The sequence below is a fragment of the Cupressus sempervirens genome, chromosome 1 (assembly GCF_028749045.1).
Source record: "Cupressus sempervirens isolate cs-2001-9-10 chromosome 1, ASM2874904v1, whole genome shotgun sequence".
Taxonomy (NCBI): Eukaryota; Viridiplantae; Streptophyta; class Pinopsida; order Cupressales; family Cupressaceae; genus Cupressus; species Cupressus sempervirens.
In genome coordinates, this window is record NC_143118.1 from 790,424,686 (window position 1) to 790,444,605 (window position 19,920).

Below are 19,920 nucleotides of genomic sequence, written 5' to 3' on the forward strand. Positions count from 1 at the left end.
ACCATAAATGTAATGAACCCTTTTTGGGGATCCATCATTAATTTATGACTTTCCTTTTATTTATATTCTTTTGCCATATTTTCTAATTGCTTATAGAAATGAGTGATTTGTTGCTCCTAATTTATCTTGATGGATATGCAAATATAATTGATATTGCTTATAGTGATGAGGTGATGTTTCTGCTTTTTCTTGATATATATCTAGCCAGTTTATGCCAATGGAAATTGCTCAAATTATTAAACCATTAAGGATGTAGAAGCGGAATAAGAAATTATTGATGATTGAAAGATCAAATTTGATATCCATTATATATCTTGCCCTATCAAAGAGGTTGCATCTCTTGAATGTCTAAGGGACATATCTCTTCCAAATCATAGATGCTCATCTCTTCAATAAACTAATTATTTCAATATGTAAATTGCTATTTATTTGTATAATCAATGCCTTCCATGATTAATTGTTATTTGTTATCATCTTATATATATTCATATTATATCATTTAATTATATTTTAATGTTTTTATCAATTGATATAATATTATATCTATTTGATATAAGATAATCAATGATATATATATTTAATATATGTAATCATAATTATTAATTATATTTATTGATTTATGCAATTGTATTGTACTTTGGCCATAAATAAAAGGCATAATCCTTCATGCATAGGCGTCCATTTATCAATGCCAAAGTCCTTTTGAAAGAGGGTTTACACATTAGTCGATAGTCACTAATACTAAGTATCAATTCTCTTTACAACCATGAATATATACTATATTTTAATTCTTTTTTTACAATATATTCTTACATTTAATATTTTAAATACTCATATTTAATATTTTTTGTACTTTGAAAAAGACACTTTTGATTATAATTATATTATCATTATCTTTAATTAAAATATACTTCATGTTATAATAAATAAGTGGTAATATTGGTTTAACTTATTAAATTTTATAAGTTATTATTATTATTTATTTAACTTCATCAATACAATTATTATAATTATAATTATAATTTATTTATTTAGTCTCATATTGACTCTATAAGGTATTATTATTATTTGATTTATTAATAATGATTTGATATTACCTTATTATCTTAATAATATTTTATTATTATATCAATAATATATTATTATTTATTATTTAATAATATATTATACCATTAATAATATATCAATATTTCTTTTAATATATTATAACATTAAGAAATAATATATTTATTTATTCATAATAATTTACTTATATTACTCAAATTAGGGGACATGACAATAAATGTATGCAAGAAATATGGGCCTCGATCTTTACACACAGTTCAACATGATCATTATATGTAGAATCATCCCGAAATGAACATTGGATTTTTCATCCGAAACAATTTGACAAGCCGATATGTTGTCTTCTAACTCTAATGATTATGCAATTGCTCTCAGACCAAAAAGCTAGCAACCAGACATCTAGGGTGAAGGATGTGAATAAAGCTAGATGATGTGCAGTATTAAGCTAAATGTATGCAATTAATCTAGAAAGAAAAGAGAGAAAATTATACTAAATGTATGCATTTTAAAGCTAGAATGGAATTATGATGCTAGAATAACAATGCTATCAATGCAAATTCTTGAGTGATTAGTTTAACATAAGTTTGATACCATCAATTATCAACCTTTGTAATGAGAAATTGAAGGCTTCTTAAATAGAATCCCAAAACTTGATCAATGACCAAGATCAATTTGAATGAACAGTCGAGATTAGAAATGAGATTCAATTAGAGTAGAAATATCCTTGTGCAAATGAAGTTAATTGATTCACTTCTGAGTGTGAGAAAGAGTTAACTAAGTTAATTCCATTTCCAATTCCAGTTCACTCACAGTTTCCATTTCCAAACTGAAGAGAGAATTTGGAGAGTATATTTAATTTAACAAAATTGAATATGACCTCATAAATGTATAATCTTAATTAATTAAATAATTAAATTTAATAAATTAATATGAGGATATATCTTATTAAATCAAATGCATTTAATTCCCATGTACATTAGCTTTAAAAAGGTAATTTTGATTTAATTAAAGTATGAAGACTTATAATTTAATTAAACTTAATTAATAGGTTTAATGTAGCTAATTTGAGTCAATACTTAGCAATTAAATAAAGAGTGTAATTAAAATAGATTAGGGATTTTCTACATTTGACACTTAGGTCAAGTAGCTATTATCAGAATCAAAATTGCCTAGTAAAATAAGACTTAGAATTGATCAAGTAGACTAGAATTGGTTTAGCATGGCAATGCCCCAATTTTGGGATATTACAGTAATAATCATTTCTGACACTAGATTGTTAGCACTTCTACCATCAATTATCACATCACAAGACTTATCTTCACATCCGCACCTTGTGTGAAGCAAGCTCCTTCTTTGATTAGGTTCATTCACACCACTTAGCAAGACTCTTCTATTAACTAGGACTTCTCTTTCAGCATCTTCAAAATCTGAGGATCTGACATCTTCATCAACCTGTGCAACTTTGGCCTGGCCTTCTATTTTTTGATCTATCCTTCCTTGGTGCTAGGAACATTCAAATGCTCTATGCCCTTCTTCTCCATAGTGAAAACATTTCCCGCAGAAGCCTCCTCTTCTAGATCCTTGTCCTCTATCTTTTCCTCTCTAATCTTTATTGTTCTGATCATGGAAATGATTGGAATTGTTTCCCCTCTAGTTATGATTGCTACTTCTAGCCTCATCCTTTTTCTTCTTATTATCATTATGGCCACCATAAGATCATCCGCTAGATCTTCCACTACAACCTCTTCCACTATTCTTGTTGTCAAACTTCTTGCTTAATTTCTCCTTGTTGACCGGTTATAGAATTCTTTAAACTTTATAAGCCACTGTTAATTTTTAAAACTTGTCTAGTTTTAAAACATCAAATTGGCCATTTTATCTTTGAAGTCTGCGAGTCTTTAAGCCTCCGTATCTCCGGCTCGTTCTCAACTCCGCACAGCACTTGAGATCATCGAAATCCAGCTTCTGAGCCTCAAGATATTAAAGGTTAATGATTGCCTTCAAAAATATGTATTTCTTAACCTTTAACTTCTTAAAAGGTTAATGATTGCCTTCAAAAATATGTATTTATTAACCTTTAACTTTTTAAGAGGTTAATGTTAACCACCGAAAACATGTTTTTCTTAACCTCTCAAGAGGTTAAGGATACCCACCAAAATATGTATTTCTTAACCTCTTCGAGACGGTTACTAACCTGTTTTAAAATTTCTCTAACCTATTCCAATTTCTTCTATGGGAAGTCGAGGATGAGTTTGTGCAGGAATTAAAGAAGAAGATGTTCACGGCAAAGAGTGACAGTCCAGTGACCCGATATATTGGAGATTCTCAAAGCAGTGCAGAACAACTCCACTTGATTATTTTGTGAAACAGACAAATGGATGCTTACAAATGCTTTATCCTCATACTGAAGAGACAATTGAACTGGAAAAATCAAGGTTTAATACGTGCAAATGTTTACATGGGAAATGATTATTCGTGGTACTTTACAATGGCAGTGTTACCATGTTTAATTTGAAAGGCAGAGGTTGGTGTGGTGCCGAGGCCGATCACTATGAGCCGTTGTTTTATTATCCTGCTCCGGTAATCTCACAGGAGAAGGCTGCATTTGTCCTTTGACCTTGAAGAAAATTACATTTATACTTCTGAAGTCTTTTGCAAATGGCATTATTTTCGGCTACAGTGCATCAAGCAAATATGAGGAGTAGAGGAAAGAAGCGTGTTGTAGTTGATAATCATCTCGAAAGTCCCTCACGTAATAATTTTTGGGAACGTATTTAAAATCTAAGGTTTACTTCAACACATTATCTATTTTGTAGTGCGAAAGGCCATCATTTTAAACAAAGAGCAAGTCTGATCAATTTGTGAGGCTCCCGAAAACACTTTGAAGATTGAAATCTAAAGATGGGAAGTAAAAACGATTAGTAGGATAAAGACATTTTAAAGAAACATAAACTTGCGAATATACATGAATAAAACTGCCAGTTATGGGAGCCCAAGTTTATGAAGAGATTGGAATATGGGGGAACCCGATAATGCAATCCATCTCAGGATTTTATGATGTGTAGAAAGGTGGCACAAAAGAAGAAGACTCTAATCATCGCATGAAATATTCATGCAGAAATGGTAAAGATTACCCTATGAAGTTCCTTCGATTGTTAACTAAATGAGAGCCATAATACTTTGCACTTGACGTGCTTGACATAATGTCTCTGCGGATATCAAGCAGAATGAGGCAGCGGCAGCAAGTTTGTTTCCCACCAGTTCTATTCCTAATGAGTTTCCCAGAAAATGATGACCCCGCCCTATACTTTAGAGTGGCTCGGCCCTGTATGATATAGAGGCCCTTCATGATTATAAGGGACCTAAGCACGGGTAGATGCACCGGCTACACTGATGATATGTATTTAAATAAGGCCATTCCAAACCAATGAGCGGTTCCTCAAAGCCACTCCTCCTTCTCGCTCTATTGATACGAGCTCTTAATACCGCCTGCCAAACTTGATAAAGACGTCACCACAAACGTCTCATTCTAAAATTCGTAAGTTTGTTCCTGCATTCCGGATTGCGAATTGGAGGAAGACTGCTCGTTTTGACAGGTTTTGGCTTTAAATAATGCCTTTGATTATATAATATTTGACCATTCTTGTCAACGATTTCCTGTTATCTCCATATGTGAGAGATGGAAGATGTCTGCGCCCTCCGTTGACACCACCTCGCCATAGATGAAAGATTCATGAACAAGTTACAAAGGGATATAAGTAGCTCCTGAGATCACCCCTGATCTGTTTGACGAAATGCCAAAGATTAAAAGGCAGGTGGTGGACACAAACATGACATGTAGAGTGCTAGGGAAGCACGTGAAATGTTTGACAAAATACCCTTTCCTGACCTGCAATTTCAGAACCTCCACTCATTAAGTCACCCAAGCTCGAATCAGCATTCTTATTTTCCTCTGTAATTCGGCATATTTGAGAAAAGGATTGGAAATCAAACCATGAAGTACAAGTATCAGAGGCCGGATTATGCTCCTGTTCTAAGAAATACGCTCCCAGATATTGGTGATACCATTTTGGGAAATGTTTGTCTTCAAGACTTCTGGTCATCTCTTGCGAATGAAGAAAGGACTCCATTAGCTGGAAAAATATTGGAAAGTGGCTTGGCCCAAGCAGGCGGACATCCCATTTCCGTACAATGCCCAGAATTAGTGTTGGAGTGCGTGAAGGCTTATCATCCCAGCACTAGAGAAGTTGTTTCGCCAAACAATGAAACAATTGCCCGCATAGACCCTGCTTCTATTGCTATCATTTTTTGATTGCCTGCTAGGATGCAATATGCCAGCATTAATCTAAGAACTACAAAGGAATATTTTGCTGCCAATCAAACTCAATGTTTAAATACTGTGGCAAGATCGTGGTTCTTCCAACCGAGAAGAGGCAAATCTCAATTAGGCAAATCCATTCACAGATCATCACTGAAAGAAGATGTGGCGAACATGGTAACTTTGTTGAGCAGGATCATTGGTCTTCGGGATTCACACAAGTTTGAAGGTTGGATGTTTCTATTCATTAATATTATCTGTGAAGGAAAACAATACATTGATTGGGCTGAAATTATCAGTGACTCACTGCACAGACAGCTCATGGGACTTCGGGAAAATGACTACTTTTATATGACTTCATACCTTTTCTACGCCATTGCAAGTATCAAAAGTTGGCTAGGACTTAACCGGCAGGGCATTTGTGATGACACGACCATCATTTATAATTATCTTCCTCAAATTCAGTATGATAATAGCCTACACCACTTCAGAAGAGTGAATGACGCATTCACCATGCTAACTGTAAGGGAAATTCAGGGGAACATTGGGCTCAGGATTTCACCAGAAGCAGCAATGAAAGTACAAAAATATGGAAGTGTTTTTATACAATTTCCGAAGTTTACTTATATCTGGTTGGCTGCCTATGATGGATGTCCGTTGATGCTACCCAGATTTGTTGATGATAAACTAGTCTTAATTGAAATGTGCAGGCAAATTAATCAAATCAACAAACTTTGCAGGAACAGGAGGACAGATGAAATAACTTTCCCTATCGGCATCGGATATTATAGTTGTGACACTGCGTCAGATGCCAGGAACATTGAAAGATCCATCGCCACGATAAATTTGCATCCTTACACGATGTGTTTCCCTTATGATAGTAAGGGCTATGCTGTGAATGAATTGAAGTTAAATCCTAGTCTCGGTCACTTCCCGGCTCTGGAAGACTTTTGGGAGGATTGCGAAGATGACTTCGAAGTCAGGAAGAGGGATTGGATGCGGCTTACAGTACGGCAGATAATAAACTTCAAGTTAGATATTGATGTAACAGGCATAGCTGATGATGAAGTTTCTTTGGTTGATCCTTATTATTACGAGAAGATTGAATTACTAGAGCTCCCTCTTATTGATTGGTCAATTCCCGAATTGAAAAGTTTGAAAGAGAGGTCTTCCTATGTTCTTAGAAGAATGAGAGATTGGATTAGTAAAATCAGAATCGAAAAAGCAACTGGTGAATCTCAAAATGAAGAAGGGAGAAATAATACAGGGGAATCGTCTCAAATGGCAATAGAGGCCACTTCTAGTGAGAAGGTAGATGTTCAAGATCAAGATGAAAATTTGAATCAGCCAGATAAGTTTACAGTACAAAGGAAAAGGACAAAAATGAAAGGTAGAAGGAATGAAAAAGACCTAAGAAGCCCTCAAATTGTTGAATCACATGTTCCGGTTACATCCCCTCGTGATGTAGCAATTCCTCACTTGATTCTTCCTCCTCCTGATGCCCCCATAATAGACATTACACAGTTGGATGACCCGTTATCTAATTCGGAGGACTTAATAATGGTTGCTGAAAATGTAACAGGTGCCGAACAAATTTCAAAGGTTACACATTCATGGTTCCAGGATAGTCTTCAGAAGAGGAAGAATGTTGTTCAGTTGGTTCTGCCTCCGTTTGATATGGTCTCTAGCATTCTTCAGAAGCCTCCTAAGGCGAAAAAGACCAAAGTGATGTCCAGGTTAGCTATTGATAAAACTTCAGGCAATCTGTATGTAGAATTAGCCAAGCCTATAGTTGAAAAGAATGTTGATGAAGCATCTGAATCAGATTTCATTCTAGAAAATGTTGACCTTGGTCCTTCTAATGCGGAAAGAGAGTTTCAAAATTTTGAATTGATTGCCGCTCAGATGTTGCAAAGGGTGAAGAAAGAGAGAAGAGCCAAAGAGCAACTCAAAGAACAACTTCAAATGATGGTAGCTTATGTTAATTCAATCAGCAACCCTTCTAATACCCAAGTCATGGCCACCCCGCCAGTTCCAACAAGACTTGATGGTATTTTAGATCATACTATTGTTCAAAGAATCGACCAACAAAAGTCATATAGTTTAATGATCGAGGCTTGGATAAACAGGATGATAGAAGATGCTTCAAAACTTATAACTGGAGTAAAGGAGATATGTGGGAAAGCCATCACGCAGGTACAGGAAATTTCTAAGGAGCTGGAAAATAGCAAAGAACATAAATCCAACTGGCAAAAAGTAGCCGATGAATTAAAGGAAATAGCCAAGTTGGATACGGGCACCCTACTCCTTGAGAAAATTATTGCTGATCCGAGTGACAACCAAATACGTATCTGGAGTAAAAGTGTTGGTTGGAAGATGATAAACATCAACAAAGGGATCACTCAGTTTGAAAAGTTAATAACCTCTTTGGAGCAGCTGAAAGCAAAAAGTACAGATGAATTAATCTCTACTATCATAGGTGGGATGCCAGTCAGTGATCTTCAGCATATTGATTGTCAGTTTCTCCTTGATTCCTTCAGCGTTCAAATTCATTCAGAAATAGAGAATCGTGTGTCAGATGCTGAAACTATGATGAAGCTTAGCCTGGTTGCAGTCACGTTGGGAGATTGTAACATTTCAGCCTACCGGCAGGAGTCAGAAGAAATCCAAGATAGATATCTCACAGCCAAACTCAAGATGGAAAACGTGTTCATTCCGAACTATGAATCAATGATACTCATCCAAGATGCTTACAGGGCTTTCCGAGACAGATCAATTGTGTCCTGATAGATAGGGCTAATAGCTAGAAGAATTAGTGATTGTATATGCAAACGTTTTCAGGAATTCTAGCTAAAGTTTTGCTTTTGCAAGTTTCCTTGTATAGGTTATTTTTCTTAAGGTTAATTAACCTTCCAAAATTTTGTGTTTCGGAGGTGGTTATTAACCTCAGAGAGGTAGTTATTAACCTCTATGTCTATATAAGGACACCTTTTGGCTTGTAAAGGGACTTTTTGGTGAAAAAAATAAGGGAACACTATGCTGAAATTTTGATCTAGGGATAAATTTTGGAAAGTATGTACACTTTTTATCTCTGAATTGAAAAATCTCTATTATTTTTCTTGGTGCAAGGAAATGAAATGAGATCTACTTTGGGTTTCTTATTTTAAAATCCAAATTGTTATACGTTGTAGTGGACATTCTCATGGTGCTATGCGAATGTTTACAGATGATAATGAATGTGCTTAATAACATTGGTTGCTTTCAAGCGTAGTTCTTGGACACCACCGTTATCGATCTTGCTAACCACAGAGGGTTGTGAGGGCGTGTGGTGCATTCGTCTTCCATGACTCTCTCCTGGAACTTTAGAGTTTGAATTCTTTATTTGAAAATCTGTTAAAAATTATATCATACGAGGGAGCTGCCCCTCAAAATGCAGAGGAAGGTCGGATATCAAGGGCCTATCCAACTGTTGTGAACGATTTGCCGCATACACTCCATTGGGAAAATTCTTCTATGACAAATCTGTTTACCAACAGATTTTTGGTGACTCTGCTGGGGAAAGACTGAACAAAAAGATTGACAGTCACCTATGATGAAGTACAATGGTACTTCCACATGAGAACATTTTTCCTGTTCTCCAACCGAACCTTGGCTTTCAAGACACCTAGGAAGATATCATCTCAGACTTGAACACTCTTGCCTGGAGGTGTAGACGAAGTATTCAAGAATATCATCAAGTTAATCGAGTTCTTGAAGAAGAAGAAGAGTTCGGAGAAATCTTGCGAAGAGCCCCTATTGGTCAGGATGTTATAGTTATTGAAAGAATAGTGGTCATTCCAAGAAGAAATAGACAGAATCTTGGTCATATTCAAGGGCAAATAAATAATAACAACCAAGCTGGCTGATAAACCATACACTCAGGTTGATAGACAAAAGGGTTTGGTAGACGAAGACTTTGAAGCCCTCTGAAAGTTAGATTTTAAACCAATTACTCCTAAGAAGAAGAGAAAGGTCAAGTCTGTTAGTAGGTCTTCTTCTCCAACTAAGGCTACTGTTTCCCCTACGGCCTTTCAAGCTTTACTTTTGCCAGGGACTATTGTACCTTCAGCTATAAATGTACAGCCCTTGAATATCATTCTTCTGACCATGGCACATCAAGCACCGCAGCCACCAGTCCCATGGGGAGCTGCTATTGGCCCTCTAAATTTAGGAAACCAACTACATGACATGCCCGTTGGTTCTCGAAAAATTCTTCCCAAGTTTTCTGGTGACGAAAAAGTCACTACCGATCAGCATATAAGTGCATTCTTTACAGCAAGCGGTGTTCTTGCAATCCAATATGAAGATGTTTCTGTCCATCTTTTTGTTGAAACACTTACTAAAGCCGCAGCTGAATGGTTTGGACAACTACCCGCTGGATCAATTACCTCTTGGGTAACTTTGATTCAGGCTTTTGAGAGGAGATTTAAGACTGCTGAAGATGAACATTTGCTCCTTTCCCAGTTGACCTCAATGAAGAAAGAAATTCATGAAACCATGCGAGAATTCATTGCTCGTTTTAATCAGACAGTGAATCGAATCCCTGTTAACAAAAGACCCACTGAAGAAAATCAAATGACTTTCTTCATCAGTGCTCAACCTTCTGATGTAAGTTTTCAAATACGAAGGACAAGACCCGTTAATCTAGCGGCTGCGCAAACCGTGGCTATCGAGGTGGAAGATGACTTGCTTAGTTCAGGAAAATGGAGTCATGATCTACAAAAGGGAAAAGGTCAACAAGCCCCTGTCACTACCACTGATCCTTTATATCAAAAATTGGCTAATGATCTATTACAACTCAAAAAGCAGTTGCCCTCTAATCCTCCACCTTTGTATCAAGATATCCCAAGGAGGAATTATCTGCCATATCAACAAAATAGACCAACTAAGTGGCTACCCCAATCGACACCAAGATTAGCCATTGAACATCCCTCATCATCTGGTAAACAAACTGCTATGTGTGATTTTCATCTAACAACAGATCATGATGGCACAAACTGTCCTGAGATGGCTAGATTCATGCAAATGCATTTGACTGCAGAGAAGATAGAAGAATATGTGGCTCCTGAAGATGTGACAGAACCCGCTGTTGAAACCTCTTCCATAAATTTCCTAGAGTATGAATCTGATGATGACCAAACTGAAGATATCAATAATCATTCTTGCAATGCGACTACACCAAGTTGGAGACAGAGATTGGAAGAAAAATGGAGTAAACAAGCGAAAGAAAAAGCCTCTGATGAGACTGCTAAGAGGATTATGTCTCGTAAGCATACCCCAAAAGAGCCTTCTCAAGCGAAGGAGACGGATAAGGGTAAAACGCCTCCCACCATGGAAGACTCTTTTGATTTTATTAATCATTGCAAGAAGACCAAAGTACAAATTTCTCAATTGGATTACCTAAAAGCCAACCCTCATCAATTAGAAAGGTTGATCCAGTGTGTTGGCAAAGAGAAACGCTCACCTGAAATCACTATCAACCATGAATCAAGAGTTTCTCTAGAAGTGGAAGATAATTTAGAAGGGCCCATGACTGAGAAAGAATCTTTTGTTGTGGCGTCTTTGTCAGACAAACCTGAGCCTTTCTATGTTTCTCTTTATATAGCTGGATGCAAGTTAAGTAATTGTATCATTGATTCTGGTGCATCTGATAATGTCATGCCTTCAAAGGTAGCACATGCCTTAGGTCTCTCTCTGAATAAACCTTCTGGAAAAGTGTATTCTATGGAGGCAAAACAAGTCCCGCTAGTTGGCCAGTTGAAAGATGCTCAAGTAGCACTTGCAACACATCCTGAGAAGAAGTTAAAACTAAACATCCTGGTTGCTAATATTCCTGCCAGTTATGGGATGCTTTTGAGCAGAAGTTTTTGCAAAGATCTTGGTGGCGAAATCAAAATGGACATGTCTCATGCCCTTATCCCTATTGGAAATAAGAAGGTTAAGCTTGATCCTGAACCCAAAGCTAAATATACAGTGTTGAAATCAGATGATCCCAGAGCTGAAATCTTATATGTTGATACTGGGCATGGAACGTACATGATGACATCCAATGAAGGAAATGTAACTAAACCTCTCATGCCTGATATAACCAATGAATTATGGTCAATGGAGTTTGACGGAAGTTCTTCTTCTTCCGGTTCAGGTGCTGGGATAGTGTTGATATCACCACAAGGAGAGAAATTTCCCAAAGCTTACAAGTTGGCTTTTGAGACCACCAATAATACCGCGGAATATGAAGCTCTCTTACTTGGTCTCGAGTATGCAAGAGGAAAAGGAATCAAACAACTCAAGGTATCAGGGGATGCAGAATTAGTTGTCAATCAGGTACGTAGGCAATATCAAGCAAAGAATTCAAAATTGAAGGCATATAGGAATAGAGTGTGGGACGAGATCGAGCATTTCGATGCTTTTTCTTTATTTTCCATTCCTCGTGAACAAAACTCTAAGGCAGATTGTCTCGCAGTCTCTGCGTCTCTACTTATCCCTCATCCTAAGTTCAACATAGATGTTTATACAGTAGAGATGATTCATAGACCCAGTGTGCCTGATAATGATCGACACTGGCAAGTTTTTGATGATGATGGGAAAATAATTGCATTTCTCGAGGGGAGGCCTCCATTTTCAAACCTAAAATTTGAAGGATCGCGCAATCATAATGGAAAACAAGAAAACGATCCTAAGGTTATTCAATTGGAAGGTAATGTTATCCCAAGAGGATTAGTCACCCTAGAAAGTCTTTTTAATAAAGAAGACAAAAGGAAAGGGAGAGTTGAGGACACTAAACCTTCTAATTGTTCGGGTTATGAGAAAGTAAATATTAGTTCTCAGGGAAATCCAAAGATGGTCCTAATAGGGAAAAACTTGACTCTAGAAGAAAAAGAAGCATTCATGAAATTATTGAGAGCCTACCAAGATGTTTTTGCCTGGGGTTATGAAGATCTAAAGGAATTCATGGATGGGAAATTTAAACATCAGATTCCTTTGAAACCTGGTTCAACTCCCTTTCGGCAAAAGCAAAGACAATTCAATCCCAAAGTGGCTGACGCTATTTTTAATGAGGTTGATAAGATGCTTAAAGCAAAGATTATCTATCCCATTCACCACTCAACATGGGTAGCTAATATTGTTCCTGTTAGGAAAAAGAATGGTGAGATAAGAATATGTGTTGACTTTCGCAATTTGAATCAGGCATCGCTCAAGGATAATTATGGACTCCCTGTCATGGATCATATTTTGCAGTTGGTATCTAGCTTTGAACTCATGTCAATGTTAGATGGCTTCTTCGGTTATAACCAGATCAGTGTTGCACCTGAAGATCAACATAAAACCGCTTTTACCACTCCATGGGGTACGTTTGCCTACAATCGTATGCCTTTTGGTTTGATAAATGCTGGGGCCACTTTCCAAAGGGCCATGGATCATTCATTTGAGGATTTCAAGAATAAGATCATTTTTATGTATCTTGATGATCTTACAGTGTTTTCAAAACAGAGAAGAGATCATGTGCATCATCTAGAAGCAATATTACATCGATGTCGAACTCAAGGCATCTCACTGAATCCTAAGAAGTCTATATTTGGGGTGACAGAAGGAAAACTACTGGGGCATATCGTCTCCAAAGAGGGCATTCGGATAGACCCTGAGCGGGTGAAAGCTATCCAACAGTTGTCACTACCCATCAGTAAACTAGGAATTAGATCTTTCTTTGGGCAGATAAACTTTATAAGGAGGTTCATACCAGACTTCTCTGAGATAACAAAGTCAATTGTGGATATGATGAAAGGAAATACTAATTTTAAGTGGACGAAAGAAGGTAAGGCTTCTTTTGAACAAATCAAGACTGAAATTGCTCATGCGCCTACCCTTTCTTATCCAAATTTTTCCAAGGATTTTCATTTGTATTGTTATGCCTCCGAAGACACCTTATCTGCTATACTTACCCAACCTGACAAAGACAATACTGAGGCCCCAATAGCATTCATGAGTATCCCTCTTAAGAAACATGAGTTGAAATACTCCTTGATCGAGAAAAATGCTTATGCTCTAGTTAGAGCGGTGAAACAGTTCAGGTTTTACATCCTAAACTCTCACTCCAAGGTGTTTGTCCCTGACTCGGCAGTGAAAACTATTCTGACACAACAAGAAATTGGCGTGAACAAAAGGGCCTCCTGGATAGCTAAAGTACAAGAATATGATCTCGATATAAAACCTACAAAGCTTGTCAGGGGAAAAGGTTTGTGTAAGGCAATTGCGAAAGGATCTTCTAAAGAAGGGACGAAGGAAGAGATGCCTTTAGTTTTATTCATTAGTAATGTTGATGACTGGTTTTCCAATGTTGCCTATTTTCTAACATATGGGGAATGTCCTGCTCATTTATCACTTAAAGAAAAGAGGACCTTAAAATTGAAATCTGCAAAATACATTCTTTGGAATGACGCCTTATACAAGAAAGGGATAGATGGTACTTTTCTGAGATGTGTTGATTCTGAACAAAGAAAGGAATTGCTTCAGTTATTTCATAATGAAGCATGTGGAGGTCATTACTCCACATCAGTAACAGCTTACAAAATTCTGAGAAATTGTTTTTACTGGCCCGGGATATTCAAAGATGCAAAAGAATGGGTGAAGAAGTGTGATTCTTGTCAGTACTTCAAAGGAAAAGTTCAATTGGCTGCACTGCCCTTGAAGCCAGTGGTGATCGAAGAGCCCTTTCAACAATGGGGTTTGGATTTCATAGGTCCTATTCATCCTTCATCCTCTGCTGGACACACTCATATTTTGATGGCAACTGACTATTTAACCAAGTGGGTGGAAGCGACTCCAGTAAAACAAACAACTTCAGAAGTGGTTTGCGATTTTATCAAACAAAACATTCTGGTTAGGTTTGGTGTGCCGAATAAAATTGTTACTGACAATGCTACCAACTTCTCTTCTCAAGAGATATCATCATTTTGCTATCAATACGAGATTATTCTCTCTCATTCCTCTGATTATTTTGCACAAGGAAATGGTCAGGCAGAATCAAGTAATAAAAATATTATGACCATTGTAAGAAAACTGATAGATGTTAATCAAAGATCCTGGCACAAGCACCTATATGATGCACTATGGGCAGATCGTACCACTAAAAAGAGAGCAACGGGATTTTCTCCCTTCGAGATCCTGTATGGAACTGAGCCAGCTCTTCCTCTTCCCTTAGAGCTATCCACCTTGAAATTACAGAGTACCATTGAGAATCTTGAATTCAAAGATGCTCTCGAGAAACGAATGTTGTATTTGACAAAGTTGGAAGAAGAAAGAGAGATGGTTGTTGATAGAATTCAGGAACATCAATCCCATGTCAAGAGGTTATTTGATAGAAAGGCTAAGCAGAGGATGTTTCAAGAGGGCGATCTTGTCTTGCTTTGGGATAAGCGCAGAGAGACAAAAGGATTACATGGAAAATTTGACTCCTTATGGAGAGGCCCTTTCCAGATCAAAGAGGTATGCGGAAAGAACTCTTTTATTTTGTCATACCTGAGCGGTACCCAGTTGCCCTTACCTTATAATGGGCAACACCTAAAACATTATCATCAGTAAAAGGTGTTCATACACCTTTTGTATATAGGTTGTCCCATTTTTGGTATGCTCTTGTTGGTTGGTGTTGTTTTGGCCTTCCTTTCTGTTGTCCTGTTTTTGGTATTTGTTCCCTCTTTTGTAAATTGGCCCCTCGAATGATTCTATTTCACAAGCCCAATGGATAAGGCACTACTTCATTATTCTGGATTCGAGCTTCGTCCCTGTCAGTCCTTGTCCCCAGTTAGAGCTAGCTGTTGACCGGTTATAGAATTCTTTAAACTTTATAAGCCACTGTTAATTTTTAAAACTTGTCTAGTTTTAAAACATCAAATTGGCCATTTTATCTTTGAAGTCTACGAGTCTTTAAGCCTCTGTATCTCTGGCTCGTTCTCAGCTCCGCACAGCACTTGAGATCATCGAAATCCAGCTTCTGAGCCTCAAGATATTAAAGGTTAATGCTTGCCTTCAAAAATATGTATTTCTTAACCTTTAACTTCTTAAAAGGTTAATGATTGCCTTCAAAAATATGTATTTATTAACCTTTAACTTTTTAAGAGGTTAATGTTAACCACCGAAAACATGTTTTTCTTAACCTCTCAAGAGGTTAAGGATACCCACCAAAATATGTATTTCTTAACCTCTTCGAGACGGTTACTAACCTGTTTTAAAATTTCTCTAACCTATTCCAATTTCTTCTATGGGAAGTCGAGGATGAGTTTGTGCAGGAATTAAAGAAGAAGATGTTCACGGCAAAGAGTGACAGTCCAGTGACCCGATATATTGGAGATTCTCAAAGCAGTGCAGAACAACTCCACTTGATTATTTTGTGAAACAGACAAATGAATGCTTACAAATTCTTTATCCTCATACTGAAGAGACAATTGAACTGGAAAAATCAAGGTTTAATATGTGCAAATGTTTACATGGGAAATGATTATTCGTGGTACTTTACAATGGCAGTGTTACCATGTTTAATTTGAAAGGCAGAGGTTGGTGTGGTGCCGAGGCCGATCACTATGAGCCGTTGTTTTATTATCCTGCTCCGGTAATCTCACAGGAGAAGGCTGCATTTGTCCTTTGACCTTGAAGAAAATTACATTTATACTTCTAAAGTCTTTTGCAAATGGCATTATTTTCGGCTATAGTGCATCAAGCAAATATGAGGAGTAGAGGAAAGAAGCGTGTTGTAGTTGATAATCATCTCGAAAGTCCCTCACATAATAATTTTTGGGAACGTATTTAAAATCTAAGGTTTACTTCAACACATTATCTATTTTGTAGTGCGAAAGGCCATCATTTTAAACAAAGAGCAAGTCTGATCAATTTGTGAGGCTCCCGAAAACACTTTGAAGATTGAAATCTAAAGATGGGAAGTAAAAACGATTAGTAGGATAAAGACATTTTAAAGAAACATAAACTTGCGAATATACATGAATAAAATTGCCAGTTACGGGAGCCCAAGTTTATGAAGAGATTGGAATATGGGGGAACCCGATAATGCAATCCATCTCAGGATTTTATGATGTGTAGAAAGGTGGCACAAAAGAAGAAGACTCTAATCATCGCATGAAATATTCATGCAGAAATGGTAAAGATTACCCTATGAAGTTCCTTCGATTGTTAACTAAACGAGAGCCATAATACTTTGCACTTGACGTGCTTGACATAATGTCTCTGCGGATATCAAGCAGAATGAGGCAGCGGCAGCAAGTTTGTTTCCCACCAGTTCTATTCCTAATGAGTTTCCCAGAAAATGATGACCCCGCCCTATACTTTATAGTGGCTTGGCCCTGTATGATATAGAGGCTCTTCATGATTATAAGGGACCTAAGCATGGGTAGATGCACCGGCTACACTGATGATATGTATTTAAATAAGGCCGTTCCAGACCAATGAGCGGTTCCTCAAAGCCACTCCTCCTTCTTGCTCTATTGATACGAGCTCTTAATACCGCCCGCCAAACTTGATAAAGACGTCACCACAAACGTCTCATTCTGAAATTCGTAAGTTTCTTCCTGCATTCCGGATTGCGAATTGGAGGAAGACTGCTCGTTTTGACAGGTTTTGGCTTTAAATAATGCCTTTGATTATATAATATTTGACCATTCCTGTCAACAATTTCCTGTTATCTCCATATGTGAGAGATGGAAGATGTCTGCGCCCTCCGTTGACACCACCTCGCCATAGATGAAAGATTCATGAACAAGTTACAAAGGGATATAAGTAGCTCCTAAGATCACCCCTGATCTGTTTGACGAAATGCCAAAGATTAAAAGGCAGGTGGTGGACACAAACATGACATGTAGAGTGCTAGGGAAGCACGTGAAATGTTTGACAAAATACCCTTTCCTGACCTGCAATTTTAGAACCTCCACTCATTAAGTCACCCAAGCTCGAATCAGCATTCTTATTTTCCTCTGTAATTCGGCATATTTGAGAAAAGGATTGGAAATCAAACCATGAAGTACAAGTATCAGAGGCCGGATTATGCTCCTGTTCTAAGAAATATGCTCCCAGATATTGGTGATACCATTTTGGGAAATGTTTGTCTTCAAGACTTCTGGTCATCTCTTGCGAATGAAGAAAGGACTCCATTAGCTGGAAAAATATTGGAAAGTGGCTTGGCCCAAGCAGGCGGACATCCCATTTCCGTACAATGCCCAGAATTAGTGTTGGAGTGCGTGAAGGCTTATCATCCCAGCACTAGAGAAGTTGTTTCGCCAAACAATGAAACAATTGCCCGCATAGACCCTGCTTCTATTGCTATCATTTTTCGATTGCCTGCTAGGATGCAATACGCCAGCATTAATCTAAGAACTGCCAAGGAATATTTTGCTGCCAATCAAACTCAATTTTTAAATACTGTGGCAAGATCATGGTTCTTCCAACCGAGAAGAGGCAAATCTCAATTAGGCAAATCCATTCACAGATCATCACTGAAAGAAGATGTGGCGAACATGGTAACTTTGTTGAGCAGGATCATTGGTCTTCGGGATTCACACGAGTTTGAAGGTTGGATGTTTCTATTCATTAATATTATCTGTGAAGGAAAACAATACATTGATTGGGCTGAAATTATCAGTGACTCACTGCACAGACAGCTCATGGGACTTCGGGAAAATGACTACTTTTATATGACTTCATACCTTTTCTACGCCATTGCAAGTATCAAAAGTTGGCCAGGACTTAACCGGCAAGGCATTTGTGATGACACGACCATCATTTATAATTATCTTCCTCAAATTCAGTATGATAATAGCCTACACCACTTCAGAAGAGTGAATGACGCATTCACCATGCTAACTGTAAGGGAAATTCAGGGGAACATTGGGCTCAGGATTTCACCAGAAGCAGCAATGAAAGTGCAAAAATATGGAAGTGTTTTTATACAATTTCTGAAGTTTACTTATATCCGGCTGGCTGCCTATGATGGATGTCCGTTGATGCTACCTAGATTTGTTGATAATAAACTAGTCTTAATTGAAATGTGCAGGCAAATTAATCAAATCAACAAACTTTGCAGGAACAGGAGGAAAGATGAAATAACTTTCCCTATCGGCATCGGATATTATAGTTGTGACACTGCGTCAGATGCCAGGAACATTGAAAGATCCTTCGCCACGATAAATTTGCATCCTTACACGATGTGTTTCCCTTATGTTAGTAAGGGCTATGCTGTGAATGAATTGAAGTTAAATCCTAGTCTCGGTCACTTCCCGGCTCTGGAAGACTTTTGGGAGGATTGCGAAGATGACTTCGAAGTCAGGAAGAGGGATTGGATGCGGCTTACAGTATGGCAGATAATAAACTTCAAGTTAGATATTGATGTAACAGGCATAGCTGATGATGAAGTTTCTTTGGTTGATCCTTATTATTACGAGAAGATTGAATTACTAGAGCTCCCTCCTATTGATTGGTCAATTCCCGAATTGAAAAGTTTGAAAGAGAGGTCTTCCTATGTTCTTAGAAGAACGAGAGATTGGATTAGTAAAATCAGAATCGAAAAAGCAACTGGTGAATCTCAAAATGAAGAAGGGAGAAATAATACAGGGGAATCGTCTCAAATGGCAATAGAGGCCACTTCTAGTGAGAAGGTAGATGTTCAAGATCAAGATGAAAATTTGAATCAGCCAGATAAGTTTACAGTACAAAGGAAAAGGACAAAAATGAAAGGTAGAAGGAATGAAAAAGACCTAAGAAGCCCTCAAATTGTTGAATCACATGTTCCGGTTACATCCCCTCGTGATGTAGCAATTCCTCACTTGAGTCTTCCTCCTCCTGATGTGCCCATAATAGACATTACACAGTTGGATGACCCGTTATCTAATTCGGAGGACTTAATAATGGTTGCTGAAAATGTAACAGGTGCCGAACAAATTTCAAAGGTTACACATTCATGGTTCCAGGATAGTCTTCAGAAGAGGAAGAATGTTGTTCAGTTGGTTCCGCCTCCGTTTGATATTGTCTCTAGCATTCTTCAGAAGCCTCCTAAGGCGAAAAAGACCAAAGTGATGTCCAGGTTAGCTATTGATAAAACTTCAGGCAATCTGTATGTAGAATTAGCCAAGCCTATAGTTGAAAAGAATGTTGATGAAGCATCTGAATCAGATTTCATTCTAGAAAATGTTGACCTTGGTCCATCTAATGCGGAAAGAGAGTTTCAAAATTTTGAATTGATTGCCGCTCAGATGTTGCAAAGGGCAAAGAAAGAGAGAAGAGCCAAAGAGCAACTCAAAGAACAACTTCAAATGATGGTAGCTTATGTTAATTCAATCAGCAACCCTTCTAATACCCAAGTCATGGCCACCCCGCCAGTTCCAACAAGACTTGATGGTATTTTAGATCATACTATTGTTCAAAGAATCGACCAACAAAAGTCATATAGTTTAATGATCGAGGCTTGGATAAATAGGATGATAGAAGATGCTTCAAAACTTATA